The following is a 13,810-nucleotide window of genomic DNA, read 5'->3' on the forward strand; positions in this document are numbered from 1 at the left end:
AGTCTGGGCATCTCTGCAGGCACAGAGCTTGCTAATGAACAGTCCCCAGTCATCTTCGGTCTAACGCCAGGGCGAGGTACAGCAGAAAGGAAACCTGCTTATGGAAGAAGGTGCATCTCTGAGCAGGAGATGGGATTAGAGGGGCAGGCTTTATCCTCATTACTGGTCCTATCAGTAGAAGGGGGAAAAAAAAAAAAAATCACAAATTTTAGAGTTTCTTTTCTCCAAGGACCTGTCAAATATATTCACAGCCAAGAAACAGAGGGAATTCTCCGTTTGAGGTCTTGTCAGAGAAGTGAGTAAAGAATTAAAAAAAAGCAAAAGTAGAGAATGACAGACAGTATGACACTGTTACTGCAGGAAAGCACAGAAAACACATTTTTCTGTACGCAGCAGGCCACTGTTAGACTGCAGGAATGCTTATACGAAGGCTCTGTTTAGAGTCATCACATAAAGGGTTAATAATGATCACAAAATATATAAATGTTTACATATTTTAGTAAATACATAAACATAAATTAATTATCTACATCCATAATACCTACTACTTTCATCTGATTTTATTATGGGCTCCTCACATCCATGACATGCTTATAAAGATCCATTCAAGAAGTTAATCTTTGATACAGATTAGGCATGACCTAAATTTTGGTCTGCCTTTCTCATATGCTCTTGCAGGAGAAAGGTTTTGTTTAGAGAGCTATAGTTCCTATAGGTGGTGTCTGTGCCCACAGGAGCTGCTGCACAGCTTGGGCACCAGCCTGCACGAAAACAGACACAGCCTGCGGATCCTTTCCAAGCAAACTCAGGACTGCCTGCATCCACCTGGGCAGAGATGCTCCAAGACCACTTCCTTCTTCTCTTTCAGCCCCTTTCTGCAGATACAAGCATCAAACAGAAAAAAATCAACATGAACACCACACCACTTGTGCTCTTCAATTCAGCTGCCTTGACACCGTATCAACCAAAACATCAGGGCAAGGCGGGAGGGAGCAAGCACAAGGGAGAGACAGAGGGAAAACAGGTTATGCAAAGAGGAAATAAACACAGGCACAAAACAAAGCAAAACAGGCAAGATCAGCAACAAAAGAGGCAAATTCAGGAGACAGGCACTCGCTCGCGAACTTGACAGGTGAAGCGATGCGAGGAGCATGTATATGACTGCATTTCAGTAGCTATTATGATGCTCTTGTTCCTATCAAAATGGTTGTCACATGAATGTCTTCTCTATGCCTCTCTATTTACCTTTGTTGAAACCAGAATCCAGTAGCTCCAAGCCCAGGACAACAGGCAGATGGTCAGGGCTGGATTTGGCTGTAGGGGCTTGCACCATTTCTACCTGCTCCTCACAGTCCTGAGTACTACTGTAAGCTGCCCTCCTTTGGTTCACCCACTCTCCAGCAATCACATAACCCCAGGGCTAAGCAGCAGAGTGACTGTTCAAAGGTCTTGAAATGGTTGTGTGAGGCATGAAAGAGAATGGGAGGACAGGCTGGACCCCAGCATGATGCTAGGGACCAGGAGCCAGGCAGCACTGAGAATCCCATCTACAAAGTCCATGGGCTTCACCTACATTGATGTGATAAGATTCCAGCTCTGTAAAGCTAGAACTCATTTGACCAGATGTAAATGCCAATACAGAGGTTAATCATCAGGATTGCCTGTGCCATCCATGAAAAGAAACAGTCCCATTTCAAGCACCTTGCATCCTTCTGGACACTAGCATATGACACTGGTCAGATGAGTTGCCCCATCTTGTTTATCAACTCTATCTGGACCCTGGGTTACAAGCCCAGATAAAAATTTCTCTGCTGTAGGCATGGAAACTTAGATTGAAATTAACCCCAGGACAAGTCACACATGGCACTTGATTGTCACAAATGTCAAATGCCTGTTGCATGCCAGCAGCTCTGCCCAAGATGAATAAATATCCCTTTGACAATGTCATGTTTAAAAACATGCATTATCTGTACCATGTCAATGGAAGACTGAGGGCAGTAGGTTTTTATGATAATTAGCAACTGCTTGAGGAAATTAGAGTTTTAAGGGTAACTTAATTTGTTATACACTTTTCCCAATTAAAATTAACAGCATGGAAGTGTGACTGCTTTCTGGGAAGTTACTCTTTTTGCAGACAGTAGAGGAAGCCTCTTGATAAGTTGATAAGTCTTTACTTTTCTAGTTGAAGATGACCCTGCTCATTACAATGGTAATTCTAATGGTTGAAATAGATGACCTTTAAAGGTCCCTTCCAACCCAAACCATTCTATGATTCAATGATCAACAAGTAGCTGATTTTGAGAACAGATATAGAAGATATCAGAACCTCTTGTGGCTGCAGCAGGCCAAGGGAGGTGATTCTGCCCCTCTACTCCACTCTTTTAAGAGTCACAGAATGGTTTGGGTTGGAAGTGACCCTATAGATCATCTAGTTCCAATCCCCCTGCCGTAGGTAGGGATACCTTCTACTAGTTCAGGTTGCTCAAAGACCCATCCAACCTGGCCTTGAACACTGCCAGGGATGGGGCATCCACAACTTCACTGGGCAACCTGTTCCAGTACCTCACCACCTTCATCATTAAAAAATTCTTCCTTTTATCTGACCTAAATCTACCCTCTCTGTTTAAAGCCATTACTCCTTGTCCTGTCGCTACATGCCCTTGTAAAAACTCCCTCTCCAGATTTCTCGTAGGCCCCCTCCAGGTACTGGAAGGCTGCTATATGGTCTCTCCAGAGCCACCTCTTCTCCAGGATGAACAACCCCAACTCTCTCAGCCTGTCTTGACAGGAGAGATGCTCTGGCCCTCTGATCATCTCCATGGCCCTCCTCTGGACTCACTCTAACAGGTCCGTGTCATTCTAATGTTGGGCTCCCAGAGCTGAACACAGCCCTCCAGGTGGGGTCTCACAAGAGTGGAGTAGAAGGGGAGAATCACCTCCCTCAACCTGCTGGTCACACTTCTTTTGATGCAGCCCAGGATACCGTTGGCTTTCTGGGCTGCAAGCACACATTGCTGGGTCATGTTGAGCTTCTCATCAACCAACACCCCCAAGTCCTTCTCCCAGTCCATTCTCCACCCACCCTGTACTTGTGTGCAGGACTGCCCCAACCCACAGGCAGGACCTGGCACTCAGCCTTGTTGAACTTCATGAGGTTTGCACGGGCCCACCTCTCAAGCCTGTCAGGATCCCTCTAGATGGCTTCTGTTCCCTCCAGTATGTCAACCACACCACACCACTTGGTGTCATCAGCAAACTTGCTGAGGGTGCACTCAGTCCCACCATCCATGTTGCCAACAAAGATGTTAAACAGCAGTGGTCCCAATACTGACCCCTGAAGAACGTCATTCATCTCCACTTGGACATTGAGCTGTTAACTGCAACTCTTTGGGTGTGACCATCCAGCCAATTCCTTATTCACCAAGTAATATATCTGTCAAATCCATGTCTCTCCAACTTAGAGACACAGATGTCGTGTGGGACAGTGTCAAATGCTTTGCAAATTCAAGTAGATTATATCTGTTGCTCTTCCCTTATCCACCAATGCTGTAACCCCATCACAGAAGGCCACCAAATTTTTCAATTTGCCCTTAGTGAAGCCATGTTGGCTGTCATCAATCACCTTATTTCCCATGCATCTTCGCATGATTTCTATATCTGCTCCATGATCTTGCTAGGCACAGAGCTGAGATTGGCTGGCCTGTAGTTCCCTGGGTCTTCTTTTTCTCCCTTTTTAAAACCAGGGGTTCTGTTTCCCCTTTTCCAGTCGGTGGGAATTTCACTGGACTGCCACAACTGGAGTACTGTGTCTAAATCTGGACCCCTCAGCAGAGGGAAGACATGGACCTGTTGGAGCAGGTCCAGAGGAGGGTCACAAAAACAATCAGAGGGATGGAGCAGCTCTCCTGTGAGAAAAGGCTGAGAACTGGGGGTGTTCAGCCTGGGAAAGAGAAGGCTCCAGGGAGACCTTATTGCGGCTTTCTAGTACTTAAAGGGAGCCAAAAGAAAGATGGGCACAGACTTTTTAGCAGGACCAGTAGCAATAGGACAAAGGACAAAAGGACAAAAACAGTTTTAAATGAAAGCAGGGTAGATTCAGACTAGATTCAAGGAAGAAGGTTTTTACAATGAAGGTGGTGAAACATTGGAACAGGTTGCCCAGAGAGGTGGTGGATGCCCCATCCCTGGAAACATTCATCAAGTTGGACAGGGCTTTGAGCAACGTGATCTAGTTAAAGATGTCCCTGCTCACTGCAGGAAGTTTGTATTAGGTCACATTTAAAGGTCGCTCCCACACAAGCTATGTTATGATTCTGTACCAGGGGTCTTAGGGGGTTTATTGTGGATGTTATGGACCTGGACTTTAGTAGTGTCTTTGACACTGTCTTCCACAGTATCCTCCTAGAGAAGCTAGAGGCTCATGGCTTAGACAGGTGTACTCTTCACTGGGTAAAAAACTGGCTGGATGGCCAAGCCCAGAGTTGTGGTGACCAAAGCTAAATCCAGTTGGCCACTGTTCACAAGCAGTGTTCCTCAGGGCTGAGTACTGGGGCCAGTCTTATTTAATATCTTTATCAACAATCTGGATGAGTGCACCCTCAGTAAGATTGCAGATGACACTAAATTGGGCAGGAGTGTCAATCTGCTTGAGGGTAGGAAGGCTCTGCAGAGGGACCTGGACAGGCTGCATCAATGGGCCAAAGTCAATTTTATGAGGTTTAACAAGGCCAAGTGCCAGGTTCTGCACTTGAGTCACAACAACCCCATGCAATGCTACAGGCTTGGGGAAGAGTGGCTGGAGAGCTGCCCAGCAGAGAAGGACCTGGGGGTGCTGGCTGACAGCCAGCTGAGCATGAGCCAGCAGCGTGCCCAGGTGGTTAAAAAGGCCTGACTTGTATCAGGAATAGTGCGCCAGCAGGAGTAGGGAAGTGATCATGCTCCTGTACTTGGCACTGATGAGGCCGCACCTCGAATCCTGTGTTCAGTTTTGGGCCCTTCAGTACAAGGAGATAGAGGTGCTGGAGTGTGTCCAGAGAAAGGCAACAAAGCAGGTGAAGGGTCTAGATAACGAACAAGTCTTATGAGGAGCAGCTGAGGGAACTGGGTTTAGTCTGGAGAAGGGGAAGCTGAGGAGAGACCTTATCACTGTCTACAACTATCTGAAAGGAGGTTGTAGTGAGGTGGGTGTTGGTCTCTTCTCCCAAGTAGATAATGATAGGATGAGAGGAAATGGCCTCAAGTAGCATCAGAGGAGGTTTAGATTGGATATTAGGAAAGATTTCTTCACTGAAAGAGTGGTCAGGCATTGGAACAGGCTGCCCAGAGAGGTTGGGGAGTCATAATTCCTGGAAGTGTTCAAAAACAGTGTAGATGTGGCACTTCATGTCATTGTTTAGGAGGCGTGGTGGTGTTGGGTTGATGGTTGGACTTTATGATCTTAGAGGTCTTTTCCAACCTTAATGATTCTATGATTCCAAGAAAAAACAACAATTCAGGAACCTACACCCAAAAAGCCATGTCACTACTGTACCTGAAGTATCATCCAGATGGGCCATACCCACAGAGAAACCCCAGCTAAGGGTACATACTGTCTTTCTTCAGTGCTGACCTGCTGCTTCCATGCTTCAAGTCCTGTTGCCAGCCATCAGCACTGCAAGCAGAGCTAACAACAAAACCAAGCTTTAGCAAACTTGAGCCTTGTGGTGGGAGCCACAGCCCTATAATGCAAGATAAAGCTAATAATATCTTTCAGACACATGGGTTTGGGTAACACAAATGACATGATGGTGACTCATTTTAATTATAAACTTCCTGTTAGAAATATCACGGTTCCTCTGATGGCAATTGCTCATCTGGCTTATCCAGCTGTTGCCATAACTAGGCAAAATAAAACCTTCTTTGATTCTGAAAGTATAAATAATTAAAGAAACCATTATTTTGAAAGAGTACCTGGTATTTCATAGTTACTGAAACACCATCAAAATAAACAGCAACGTGCAGAGAGAAATAGAGCATTCTGCTTTGGGACGGCAGCTTTTATTACAATCTGCACTCCGTGAAAGACAGCAATAAAAGAGCCATGCATTCCTCATGTGGAAGAGGCAGACTAACTCCCCACCCATACATGCTTCCAGCAAGGTTATCCTACATGATCAGATAGATCATTGCTAGTCAAGTGTGAATCAGAAGTCCATACCCTCCAGGCCATTCTTACAGGGTCAGGAGTTCAAAAAGTCTTGCTCATTTGACATGTAGGCTCAAATTTTCCTGAAAGCATAGATATAGAAGCCCTCACCTGGGAGTAAAGGAGCACCCAGGGCCAGTGCTAAGGTTGCAAACACCCCACAAAACGCACTGTTTACCATCTTGTACAGTGAATCCCACATCCCAGGTAAAGGTGCAGCCCACCACTGTCCCTGTTCCCCCAGCCATCCAGGAAGAGCCTCCTTCAGACAGCAGGGATGATCTCCAGCCCCACACAAGTGACCTGCATGAACACAGCAGGCCATGTAACATACCTGGCCAGACTGGACATGGACCTGAAGATGGAGCAGCTCTACACACCCTCAGCCCAGCACCTGGGACCTGATGCTGGTACACACTCCTGCATCTCCCAAACCTGCATCCCACTCATGCAACCAGACACCCTCAAGCCTTGATGGCCTGAAGTCCACTAGTCACTTGGCTCTGCTCTGAGGAACTGAAGTTTTCACCCCTAGTAGAAAAATTTAAGGGTGCTACACCCCTTTCCAGCTCAAAGCCTGACCCTTCCCTATGAGAACAGGGCCCTTGTCCACAGGCCTGAAGGGGAAGGGCTACTCCTGGTAAACAGAGGGACAGCAGGACAAAGCAGCTCATGCCAGCCCACAGCAAAACAAAGCTGAGCCCTCTGCCACCTCAGCAGGGCTTCTGGTGCAGAGCAAGAAGCACCCTCCTTACCACAGGCTCCCAGGGCTCCCAAAACAAAAGGTTTTTTTAAAAAAAAAAAGCTTTTAACTCACCTCTCAGGAGGTATAGAACATGATTGGCAAAGGCTCAGGATCAAGTGTTCTCCCACAGCACGCTGCAGAGCTCCTGGGAAACATTAAGGCAGCAGTTAGTTAATTAGGGTAAGGTTTGCTAGAGCCTCACAGCCTGCTCTCACCCTCATTACAGGCAATACCAAGTTGTGCCATTCACTTCAGCAAGGGCAGGATTAAGTCACTTGTGGTTCACAGTAGCCCACTTGTTCCTCTTGGTGAGTCTGTCTGTCTTTGGCACAAACAATTTGGAAAGCCCGTGAACCTAGTTCCCCAAGTCATACAGAAAGGTGAGACATCCTTTCCAATCTCCCTTCAGTGAACTCAAAGATGAAGCATGGAGCATAACAGCCCCCGTAATAGTACCCTTGCTAGTAGGACTTCAAGGTCTATTTTTTTATCCCATCATTCTGTCTTCTATGTTATTTAAGAACTTGATTTTGGGAGGCACAAAAGGCCTGATTTGCAAAGATGCTGTGATTGAACTGGGGAGAACACAGGTGTACAGCTCTTCTGAAAATCACATCTCACACTGTGAAACCAAAGACCAAAAAATTACCAGTGAGAGCTCTATTTTTAGCTATCCTGTGTCATAGTACTCACCATTCCCAAGCAAACTTTCTGGCAAATATTTAGAGCAAGGCTCACAACCCCATGCTTTGTCAACAAAGCACAGCAGTTACCTAGGGCAGCTGTCGGCCCAGCACCTGCAGCACTGCAGACTGTATTGCCTGTTACCATGGCACTTTTATTTGGATTTTGCCTGTTTGCATGTGTAGGATGCAAGATAAACTTTTTATGTTTTTAATATGTGGTAAGCAGGGCACAAATGACCCCAAATAAAATTATTTAAAAGGCTCACCTAAGCCAGGGGAAACTGAGTTTTCACAGCCAGCCATTTGTGGCAGCCCTGAACCACACTTGCTGGCTGCTGGAGAGCTTTTCCTGGGAGGATGTAGGTACAAGCCACAGAGGCAGATGCTGTTGCACCCAGGTGTGGTGTTGGCAGCAGGAAGAGCCAAGGCTGGGCACCACGGTGCAGCCAGCTCCATCCCTTGCTAACAGCCACATCTCCAGCATCACCCTGTGCCAGCACCTGTATGAAAACAGGCTTGGTCCTCAAAGCCTCACAGGTAACCACACCATAAGGAACCCCCTGCAGCTATTCAGGAGATCCGACATCTCCATTTATAGCACAGTGCATTTAAAATACACTACCAGCGCAAGACAACATGTTTTTTTCAACAAGTGAAGTGCGGCCTTCAGGTGAAGCCACTGGAAATGGCAAGTGCCTTCCACCTGGGTTGAATATCACCTAGTATTTCATTCAGCAGGGGGAGGGCATGCACCATTGTTCAGGCCAACTAAACCCACCTTTAACACCCACTCTGTATGATTGCACCCAAAGTAAATTATTGCTGGACTGACACTACCTTGGAGCTGAGAACCAACCCCAATTAGAGGACTTTTAGGACAAAATGAAGAGCCCCCTCTGCTCTTTTATCACACCTTCTCATCCATGCCATTAAACCTACCTTTCTGCTTGGATTGTTTTTATCCACTGAAGGCTGGAAGGAGACACATGACCCCAGTTCCTGAGGGAAGAAATCAAGATTAGCAGACATTAGGATCCCTCCCTGCTGAGGGCACTTGTGTTTGCATCCTGAGAAGTCCTTCTCTACAGAAGCTATACTACTTGTTTGCTACAGCACCAGCATCCCAAAAAGAGCTCAGCACAGTCCAGAAAGGGCACCCAGAGCAGTAGGTGCAGGAGAGCACTAAGAGTTCTAGCATTCATTAAAACATATGGCACATGAACTAGGAAACCATTCTCATCCTCAACTGACATGTTGCATGGTGAAATTTAGTACATATGGTGCACTTACATGTAGTCCCATGTGTGAGGTTACAAAAAGAAACACCCAAACTGTAGAACAGGCAGATCCCCTGAAAAACCCAGCAGCCTGTACCATGTTTAAAGAGAAAGTCTGCTACAAAACCTTGTGCAGAGCAGGATTTGCACATGTAAACTCTTGCCCTGCGTTCTGTAAGCAAATACGGATTATACCTATATTCACATAGGGAGGGAAAGCCCCAGCAGCCCAGCTTTCCCCCCAGATGTGAATGTCACCTCGCACTTCATAAGCAGCCGGTGCTTGGCACTGTCACCTGAACTGCTGGAGCAGCCGTTGCTTTCATTACCAAGGAGCCCCCCAGTGACAGCCAGATGTAGTGCCTGCAATAGCTAACGTGCAATCCAGCAGAAATAAATCTGAAATTTTGTTTTAGAGTAAAGTGCAGTGGCAGGGGCCTAACCTGTAGAGAAATAACATTTAAGTTAGTAGAGAAGCCACGTGCATACCAGCAAGAGCACCCATCTGCCTCAAGACCTCCTCCAGAAGCAGCTCTGCCACCTCAAGGGGCACAGCAACACCCTGTCAGCCAGCCTACTCACCTCAACACAACCACTAGGACCAGTTGCATAATGATCATTGTTGGAAAGCCCGTTCCTAAATGCTTCCTTCATGCAAAATTAGTTGTCATGAACAAGTTTCCCTAAGCTGCACAAAATTCACTCCCCCCGGGGAGCCTGAAGAGCTATCCTTGAGTGTATATGCACATTTAAATGTGCCTCAATCTGGTTTTGCATATGTTATTTGGGGATATAAGTAATGAAATCACACCTGCTTCTTGAATACCTACACAGCAATATTTAACATTTTATTTGAAACATTTTCACTTTAATTTAAATGCAACCCAGCTATTCTATTTTGTATATAATCCCAGAGATTTAGCAGTGGAAATGCAGTATCACAGCTAAATAATGGAAAGGCGGCAAGATTAAAAGCTGTCGATAAAATTAGTCTACTTAGCATAGTGAATAGCTTTTCAGTTTGACAAGGGATAACCTTTTTACAGAAAAGTGTACTAAAAAATAATCCTGTTAGGCTGCCCAGTGTTTGCCAATCTTAGCTCACACACAGCAGTAAACTTTTCCAAAGTCTGTATATCTGTACATACTTCCAGAGAGAGCGGATTCAAACTGACCAAAGGGATATTCCATATCATGTAGCATCATGCCCAGTATTTTAACTTGGAGCAATCACATCTCAGGGACAGGCAGCATCAGTCGGCAGGTGGTGGGTGGTTGTATCGTTTGTGTTTCTGGTTTTTTCCCTTTTCCATTTTATTATGATAATAACAACAATAATGATAATATAATCATTATTATTACAATTATTTTTATTGTAATTATTAAACTGTGCTTATCTCAACCCACAAGTTCTTTTGCTCTTCCGATTCTCTTCCCCATCACACAGGGGTGGGGAGAGCAACTGTAATAGTTATAGCAATAGAATGAGATAAAATTTTCAGGAGCAGTAATTGAAACAGCAAAGTTACTGCTAAACCTTCAATAAACCTACAGTGCATTCTGCTTAAACTTATTACAGAATCCAATATACAATTAATATTTCTATTCCTTTTAGGAGTGAATTACATTTTAGTCCTCATAGCTAAGACTGCATATTTAAGTGGCATGGCAGAAATTTACAGCAAGAACAGACACTGAACACTTGGGCCTGGCAAACATTTCTCTGTTGTGAAATGCTCATTTCTAATGCACTCCCTGCCTCAAAACACGGCTTCTCATGTTCATCTAATGACTGCTCATTGCTCCACAGCTTCCTTGCCAAGTCACTGCTGTCTGAATATTAACTTTTAAAGCAGAGAAATGTAGGGTTTGGGCTTTTTGGTTTTATTTTGGTGGGTCATGTTAGCATCACCCTGAAAATAAATTCATAGAAATCATTCAATTAAATGCCAAGGAGAGATTGAAGTGTACAGAAATCCAGCCATCAGCATATTCTCTGCTACTTACAGAACTGAGATTAAACTAAAACAGGTGGCAACTTGAGACTGCTGTTTGTGTCCTGAATCGGGAAAGCACTTCAATGCCTCCCAGAGCAGAAATCCAGGGCTGGGAGGATGGAAACCCATTCTGAAGCACTGGCACAAACATACTTACTGAAAGCTCCTGGATCACATAAAAACAAAATCATTACATAAAAGAACAGAAAGAAACCACAAGAAACACTGCTGAAGGCAAATGCTTCATCTTGATTTTGAATCACATCAGAGTTTTGCCAGTTGAGTATTTCAAATAAATTCTAACAAAATATTTTTTATTTTAATGAGGCAGCATGTTCTGAAGGGAAAGCAGGAAAGCTTTGGCCAACACCAGTCTTGCTGTAGACCCTGTCAGTAAAGCAGCACACAAAGCTGCAAAAGGATGCTACACAACAGTGGTAAAGCAGGGCTTGGTGTTTGCTGTTGCTTGACCTTGGGTCTACATTATCTTGCAGCTCCCTCTGAGCTACATCATTGGGTAACACCTTGGAGAGCATCTAGGAGCCAGATTCCAACAGCTAACTAAGAGGACAAGCAAGGTAGGCAGCTTCCTACCTAGGAGAAGGATAGGAAAAACACCTGGCAATGTGGCTAAAGTCATCAGAGAAGGCCAGCAAAATATGAAATAAAATGCTGTGTAAGTGTCAAAGATGCAGATGAGCATCAAGTGGCACTTTGAAATTAATGGGAGGAAGTCACTCCACTGTCCTCTAGCCCAAGCAGCACCTTTGGAACCCAGGATCTGGAGGTACATTCTCGAGGAACATAGCCAGGACATACATACACTACAAGAACTGGTTTGCCTAAATATTAGTCGATCTGCAAAATACACCTGAAAGCACCTTCCTCTGGAGCCAAACACCTCAGTCTTTAAATGACTGATTTAGCAGACTGGCTTAGTTACCCCCACAATTCATTTGGGTGCCATGAACTATCTCAGTTACCTGACAATACATTTACTAGATTCTTGTTAAAATGAGAACCTAGAAAAAAATTAACTCTATCACATTGCTAGGCCTTATCCAAGGGAGAGTGAAGACTGCCCAAAGCCACCCTGGATTACATCAGCAACACTTCACAATGAGAGGCCGTACAGGCCTAACCCCAGAGGGAACAGAAACACACAGCTCAACTTTTTTGGTAGCTCAGCACTCCCAAAATTTGGGCGCCTAAGATCTGCAAACTACTCCCTGCTTTAAGCTAAATCGTACAATACTTGGAAAGTACAAATTACTTACTAGTAACTGGTAGCAGAAACTGGCCTGGGATGCTTTTTTCCCCAGTCTCTCAGAAGCACCAGTGTTTCCAATACTAGTCTTCACCCTTAGGCCAAAAGAAAAACCTCAACACACAAATGTTCAACATCAGACAAATGCTCCCAAATGCTGTATGGCTTAAGCATCTCCTAGTAATTCACCATGATCTTCATCTGATGAACAAAGCAACATTTCCTGTGGCATGAACTAGTCACTGTATTATAACCAGGGTAAAAGCAGAAGAGGGATTTGGTTATTGGAAAGAATTGCAAAGCCATTCCACTAAGGTATTTTTCTATATATATTTGAAGTTTTAAAAAAGGCAACTAACAGTAGGCGGAAAAGGTATTAATTTTAAATTCCTTTACCCTGATGCATCTCAGAATTTGTACTTGCAGAATGAGGATAAGCATCCACAGCAGGGAGGGCTTTAACACAACCCATTCTTCTGAAACACGAAGCTCTCACCTTCAAACTCTTTCCTCCAGCAGATTCAGAAGCCCAATGTAGTATAGGAGAAGCATAAAGGCAGGAGCCAAAGCCACAGCTCTGGTGGCCAGAGCCCTGGTAATTGCTGTTTGCTTGGCTTAATCCCCTGGATCATGATGGCAACACAGGTTTCTCAGGTGATAGCCAGCAGAGCACCCAGGTTTGGGAATGAAAACTGGCCTTCCTTCTTCATCCCACCCAGTGTCCCACAGCTACACCTAAGGGCAGATGCCCAAACACCACCATTTTTCTGCTGACTAATGATGTCAGTAAGATCTCGTCACTGAAGTCCATGATACACTACAAAGGGATAGAAAGTTTTCCCCCCATTTCTCTGCAGGGTCAAGAAATTGCAATATTATCATTACTTCAAAGATCAGTTGGGCATAACTTTAAAAGTAAAACCGCTGAGACAAGTCTGACACATATCAGACATTTGTTTTCCAATAGCTTAATCTTTCAGCCATTCTTCACGTAAGGAGTTTTACCACAGAAACCAAATGTCTGTCTGCTGTGCAGATCATAGGATCTCAGTAACATTCCCAAGGGATGAATTCCTGACTGAAAACTAGCTGTCCATCAGCAAACAGGACACAAGGCTTAGCTCTCTAACTCTCAAATACTTCCTGATAAAAGCATTTACTTCTCAATTCATTATGCACAAAAAGAGACTCCAAAGCACCAAGAGGCAATCAACAGCTCAATAAAATGAGCCGCAGCCAACTGTGAAAAGTAGGCTTTGAATGAGCACAGCTCCATTTACCGCTTTCTGCCAGGCAAAGTTTCTGATTGTGGACTAGTGTGGAGGCAGCAGTTACCCTTCAGGGATCACACCAGACTGTTAATATGCCTTCAGATTTGCAGGCTGGCTGTGCCCTGCTGCAGGCATGAGCAGCTGCAACTGTTCTGACCTCTTCTGGGCACAAATTGCTGTAATCACTCCAGGAGATTTGAGAAATCTGGGGATTTTCTTTTTGTCATTACACTAATGTTACAGTTGCTTCCTGAGGACAAGACTGACATTAGTTTGCTGCTCTTACTCCTCATCACCTGAAGTTTTCAACATTTGACCTGTAACCTGAAGTGAAAATGTGTTGGTTAAAGTTATGGAAGCTTTCTTACCTGAGCCCATGCATT

General features: G+C 44.8%; 1 long non-coding RNA gene across 1 annotated transcript; it reads right to left on the minus strand.

The window, feature by feature from the left end:
* Nucleotides 1-412: 412 nt before the first annotated feature.
* Nucleotides 413-9,284, minus strand: LOC142055722 (uncharacterized). The gene is made up of 4 exons (XR_012660006.1): nt 8,555-9,284; nt 7,002-7,074; nt 5,531-5,662; nt 413-875 (listed from the first exon to the last, which is right to left on the minus strand). It is a non-coding gene; the product is annotated as an uncharacterized LOC142055722 (long non-coding RNA).
* Between the last annotated feature and the right edge of the window lie 4,526 nt (nt 9,285-13,810).

Source organism: Phalacrocorax aristotelis, chromosome 3, assembly GCF_949628215.1.
Source record: "Phalacrocorax aristotelis chromosome 3, bGulAri2.1, whole genome shotgun sequence".
In the NCBI taxonomy this organism is placed as follows: Eukaryota; Metazoa; Chordata; class Aves; order Suliformes; family Phalacrocoracidae; genus Phalacrocorax; species Phalacrocorax aristotelis.